Here is a 6,033-nt window from a genome sequence, read left to right as displayed (position 1 = left end):
ACAGGGTGAAGCGAAATTCACACATTCTGGCTTCGCAGCGTGGCTCCTGACATGCCAGCGATAAAAAAAAAAGTATGTCCCAAAATTTTGTCTAGTGAGTACATCCGGCAGAAAACGGACGTTAAAGAGTGACAATCTGGCAACACTGTAACCACGTTTATGGTCACTACCTCTGACAGCACATATTAGTGACACTGTACAGTTGGTGCAGTAGATAGAATGTTGGCTTAGTAGACAGAAGGGCGAGCGTTCGATCTTGGGTTGAAGCATACGTTTTTTATGCGGTCCAGGTGGTACGGTATCTGTCACCTTAATTGTCAACAGTGATTGTAGCGGGTCCTCTAGAAAACATTTACACTTACATACTACAATCGCAGAAATGGAAGACTGGTCAGCTTTGGAAGAAGCCCTATCCACATTGTGGGGGTGAATTTATTCGCACCATCGTCTACTAGATGCGAAACCTGTTTTCTTTGTATCCTCCTCCAGTGGTCCCGTAGACTAGTACCAACTATCTTGCCTCGTTCAGGTCCATTACATTTCGTTAGGGCCTTACGTTACCAGTAGGACTAGCAACATGCTTTGCGAATAATGTCCAAACTCGGTTACTGTTTGTATGTGCTATCACCATGGTACGACTAATTATGCCTTTCAACATTTAGTCTGGTAACCGCATGCTCAATGCTCAATGCATTATTATTATTATTATTATTATTATTATTATTATTCTATCGATAGGATTGTGGAAACAGTGTAATTGGAAACCGAACATTTCACAATTAGTGCTGTCGGGATGAATCATGCCGACCAATATCTATCAGAGGGATACTGTGCAGTAGGTGGAACAGAGCACAGAACTGACAGTGTGTGTATACTGCGTGCGCTGTCCACCAGACATGGACTAGTTGCGAGCGGAGTAACGTGTCTGTGACAGACTCCAATGTATATGCGTACACGTATCGAATTTTCTCATTATAAGCCGCTAAATCAGTGTGGCAGACATATGGCATAGACAAACGATGAATATGAGGATATGCTTCTGGTCACTGGTGCATCTGATAACCGGGCTGGTGTTGCCGCTCGTGAATATGTGGCTAGATATCCCCGTCGATGTCATCCAGATAAAAATGTGTTTTGTCATCTGGAGCTGCGCCTTCGGGAGTCAGGTTCTCTCCTTCCACCATCGCGTGACAGAGGTCGTGCACGGACTTGCCGTTCTCCAGCTACTGATGTAGCTATTCTGGAGATCACACACCCAGAATTTCAGCAAAGTACACGTAGCGTAACAAGGCAATTGCGTGTCTTGGAAAGCACGGTCGTTAACATGCTGCACGAGTATGGGCAGACGAAATTTTGGGACAGATATTTTTTTATCGCTGGCATGTGAGGAGTCGCGCTGCAAAGCCCGAGTGTGCGAATTTCGCTTCACCCTGTATAGAAATTACCTGTTTTATTGTTCTTATGTAGAAGAGAAGATTTTGGTTGCTTTCTCAATAGCACCTTCTCTCCTACCCAATACCACTGTAGCTTTTCTAGTGTTCTACACAAGTATTTCTTCATCTGAGCAGCTCTTTCAGATAATGCTAAAATGGCTGTCTTCGCCTTTTCTTCTTTACCAATGTTATCTCTGGCTACTTTAGGTAAAGGACTGACTCACTTGTTTCTTTGTATTTTTGTAAACATTTATTCACTGGGTGTGCACCTGTAAACATATATGATAAATTATCAAATATTTTCTTCAAACATATGTAAATAGGTTATCCATTTGGATTGTTTGGCGGAACAGTGTATTCTAATGCAAGGAATGGAATAGATATAACGGCAGTAGGCAATACATGGTATAACATTTAAGCAACATTCATAAGTTCTCATTGTCTCTGGCCTCTCTTCTATTACTTCAGCGTATTTTAGGAAAATGCTAGCCAAGCCTTTGCCTTGCTCGTTGTCTAAGAATGTAGACGCCCCCATTTTTTTCTGCTGTCTGTTCCCGTATACCGGTCACAGTAGTAAATACCGGTAGCTGCAGTTGTGCATAAATGATTTCGCTGCTTATCATTCTGACCTTCACTCTGGCCATTTTACGATGCCCTACTTCAGATTTTAAAAGATCTGTCTGTGCACTGCTTCCATTAATAGAAACGTTCCCCTTAGAAAGATCGATTGTTGCGTCCCTTTCTGGGAGTAATTCTATGCTTAAAAGCATCCACAGTTAAAAATTCTACCACTAAAAATGTGCTTCTTCAAGTGTGATTGGTACGTGGACCTGCCATCTTACATTGCATGACTTAGAACCTGTAGCTCCAGGTATTTTCCAATAACAGGAAAAACACGTACATGCATTTTCTCGCCCAGTTTCTTGTACAGTTATCCGAGATCACATTTACCACAACCCCTGTGTTCAGAACCATATTAGGTGGATATTGCCTACATATGCTTTGATGTTGACTGTGACACAATTACACGTCTATTATTGCACTTTTCGCTATTAGCATACAGCTCATTCCTAATGACATTACCATCGTCATAGTGGATCAATTGGATACGGTCATCATTGGTCTTCTTCCATCCCACGTCTACCACATCGTGGCGCACTGCAGGCATTGGTTATGTTCCTGATTTGATGTAAATGGATCTGAACTGTGCTACGCCAGTTCTGATGAACGAAATTACTTTGTGCGTGCGGCTGCCACTGATTATTACCATTTACTTTACCATATCCTGAATTAAACCTGTTGTCATGACGCCTTTGTTTGCGTCTGTTCGTGTGACTGCTGTAATTATTATGGTTGCTGTTGATGTTACCGTTCTGTCGTCTTCCGACCTACATTGCTACACATCCAGATTCACATAACGATTTTGTTCTGAATTCGTATTGTATTCCTGCCCATTAAATTTGCCATTACTATATGCTCCCAATGCGTCCTCGTGACTTAAATCTATTGAATCTAATTCATAGATTCGGGTGCCATGATAAGTTTTTCTCATATGTGCATGGGTAACTTCATCTTTCAAAACGGTAACACATCCAGATGTGTCACTGGATTGTCCCAATATGGTGTATTGTTAGTATATTTCTCAAAGTATCTTCTTAGACTGCCTTGACATGCATGGAATGGTCCAGGATTAAAAATTTCTTTTTGGAACCATTCCCGAACCCTAACAGACCAGTACTTTGCAAGAAAAGCCTTCCCGAATTCTTCAAGTATGTTACAGGTTTCGGTAACTTGATTTACCCACAACACGGCTTTACCTCGTACATAGCCACTAACTAGGCCTCCATTTCCGTGCATCCATCCAGGCTTTAGGCACTATCCCCTTCGAAGCAAAGAGTGAAGACGACAGTGTGTGTTGTTCTTTTATTTGAAATTGATGGTGGCCTATCAAATTTTCTTCTAACATGATCATATTTAATGGTGCCACATCTATGGCATTACACGGTGACTGATATAACAATGCACTGGATCGTCCACATTCCCTGTGCCACGACTTACTTAACCTCGATTCCAGAAAGTATCTGTCCACAGATCCCGGGCCTAGTGATTGATTACCTTGCACGATCTCCTTCACTTCAGCTAATTTACTTTTTATGTCATCGATTTGTTCATGGACGGCATCCTGCCACCATGAAAAATCTTGATTGGTTCTTTTCGTTGTATTGTATTACGTAACTCAGTTTCCATTTGACTCTACCCTTGGTCCTTTTACTGACCACTTCTTGGACCCTCGTTTCTACATCACGATCTATTTACATATTATTTTCAGTTATCCACGTTTTATTTCTCTTAAGAATTGCTGACGTTGCTGTTTAAACTACTCTCACAACGATTTTTTCTGCTTTGCCTCCATAACTATTGTTTAACCTCGTTGATAATTCATGGACCATTCTGGATAAATTCGATTGTGCCTGTTTGATTTCATTTATCTTAGCAGATGGTTTATGTGCCGCTTTTGGTGGATCGCAAGCTAAAGCATCGTGCTTTATAGTGAGTTTTTCGATTTTGGTACTACAAACTCCTAATTGTGTTTCATTGTGTCCTGTTATGTAAGTTGAAAGATGAGGGGAGAGAAAGGAAAGGAAGGGGACGGAACTTACAATATCAGCTGTATCAGGACTTTTTGCGGAATTAGCGGTGATTAGTGAAAGATCTCTGCCAGACCGGGACTCGAACCCGGGATGTCCTGCTTGTCAGGCAGATGCATTAACCACTGCGCCATCCGGACATGGTGTTTATCGCAAATACGCAGACTGTCTTCCATGCTCCTCAGCCGACTCACATTCCCTCCTAGCGCCATCTATACAAAAGAAGACACCACGCATTCATATAATTGTTTCTTGATTCTATGGTATTTCTCTCAAATGATACGAGACTGTCTGCTATTTTGTGACTATTTTATCGCCGCAGGTAACATGGTCTGTTGATTCCGTGACATTTTTCCCTGAAACTGTGGCAACATTTTAATCTAGGATGACTACACCACTGAATATTAATACTTAATAACTTCCCACAATCTATAAACAATAATGGCTGCAATATATTTCCACAATCTATAAACAATAACGGTTGCAAAGTCACACTCTCTGTACTGAAAATAATCTAGTAGTGCCTAAACTAACTCTTGTCAGGACACTCAAATTTTCAGCAAAAATTTCAAAAATTTCGTCCCTGAATGTAACTACACACTTTATCTACACACATCTTTTGATACAAAATTTGAGTTATACGAGGGTCACCCCAAAAGAAATGCACACTTTTTTTTAAAATCCAGTGCTACGGTCGCAGGTTCGAATCCTGCCTCGGCCATGGATGTGTGTGATGTCCTTAGGTTAGTTAGGTTTAAGTAGTTCTAAGTTCTAGGGGACTGATGACCACAGATGTTAAGTCCCATAGTGCTCAGAGCCATTTTTTTTTTTAAATTCATCTTTTATTTTACATGTTTGAAAGTTTTACAATGTGTAGATACATCCTTTAGGAACAATATTTTCATTTCTCCAGATAATTTCCATCCCCCTCAACTGCCTTACGCCATCTTGGAACCAGCACCTGTATACCCACACGGTAAAATTCTGGACCAACCTGTTGGAGCCACTCTTTGGCAGCGTGCACAAGGGAGTCATTATCTTCAAACCTTGTTCCACGAAGAGAGTCTTTCAGTTTCCCAAAGAGATGATAGTCATATGGAGCCAGCTCAGGACTGTAAGGCGGGTTTTTCAGTGTCGTCCATCTGAGTTTTGTGATCGTTTCCATGTTTTTTTGACTGACAAGTGGCCGTGCATTGTCGTGCAACAGCAAAACATCCTGCTTTTGCCGTTGTGGTCCAACACGACTCAGTCGAGCTTGAAGTTTCTTCAGTGTCGTCACATATGCATCAGAATTTATGGTGGTTCCACTTGGCATGATGTACACAACCAAGAGTCCTTCGGAATCGAAAAACACTGTAGCTATAACTTTTCCAGCAGAAGGTGCGGTTTTGAATTCTTTTTCTTGTGTGAATTTGCATGATGCCACTCTACTGATTGCCTCTTCATCTCTGGTGAAAAATGATGGAGCCATGTTTCATCACCTGTCACAATTCTTCCAAGAAATTCATCTCCACCACTCTCGTACTATTCCAAAAGTTCGCTGCATACTGTTTTTCTTGTTTATTTGTGAGCCACTGTCAACATCCTGGGAACCCACCTGGCACAAACCTTTTTTAACGCCAACACTTTCAGTATTCTGCAAACACTTCCTTCCCCTATCCCAACGTTGCGTGACATTTCGTTCACTGTGATGCGTCTGTCAGCAGTCACCAATTCGTTAACTCTTTGCACATTGTCTAGAGTGTGTGCAGTACGAGGCCTGCCGCTGCGAGGACAATCCTCAATATTGCCGTGCCCACTTTCATCACATAACCTGCTTGACCACCGACTAGCTGTACTGCGATCGACAGCAGCATCTCCATACACCTTTTTCAACCTCTTGTGGATGTTTCCCACTGTCTTGTTTTCACAGCACAGGAATTCTATGACAGCACGTTCCTTCTGACGAACGT

At 41.8% G+C, this 6,033-nt stretch overlaps 1 non-coding gene across 1 annotated transcript; it reads right to left on the bottom strand.

Moving 5' to 3' along the window:
- Nucleotides 1–4,148: 4,148 nt before the first annotated feature.
- Trnav-gac lies at nt 4,149–4,222 on the bottom strand. Its single transcript has one exon. It is a non-coding gene; the product is annotated as a tRNA-Val (tRNA).
- Between the last annotated feature and the right edge of the window lie 1,811 nt (nt 4,223–6,033).

Source organism: Schistocerca piceifrons, chromosome 4 (assembly GCF_021461385.2).
Source record: "Schistocerca piceifrons isolate TAMUIC-IGC-003096 chromosome 4, iqSchPice1.1, whole genome shotgun sequence".
NCBI lineage: Eukaryota > Metazoa > Arthropoda > Insecta > Orthoptera > Acrididae > Schistocerca > Schistocerca piceifrons.
The sequence above is the reverse complement of the archived record's forward strand: the minus strand, read 5'-3'. Positions and strand labels throughout refer to the sequence as shown.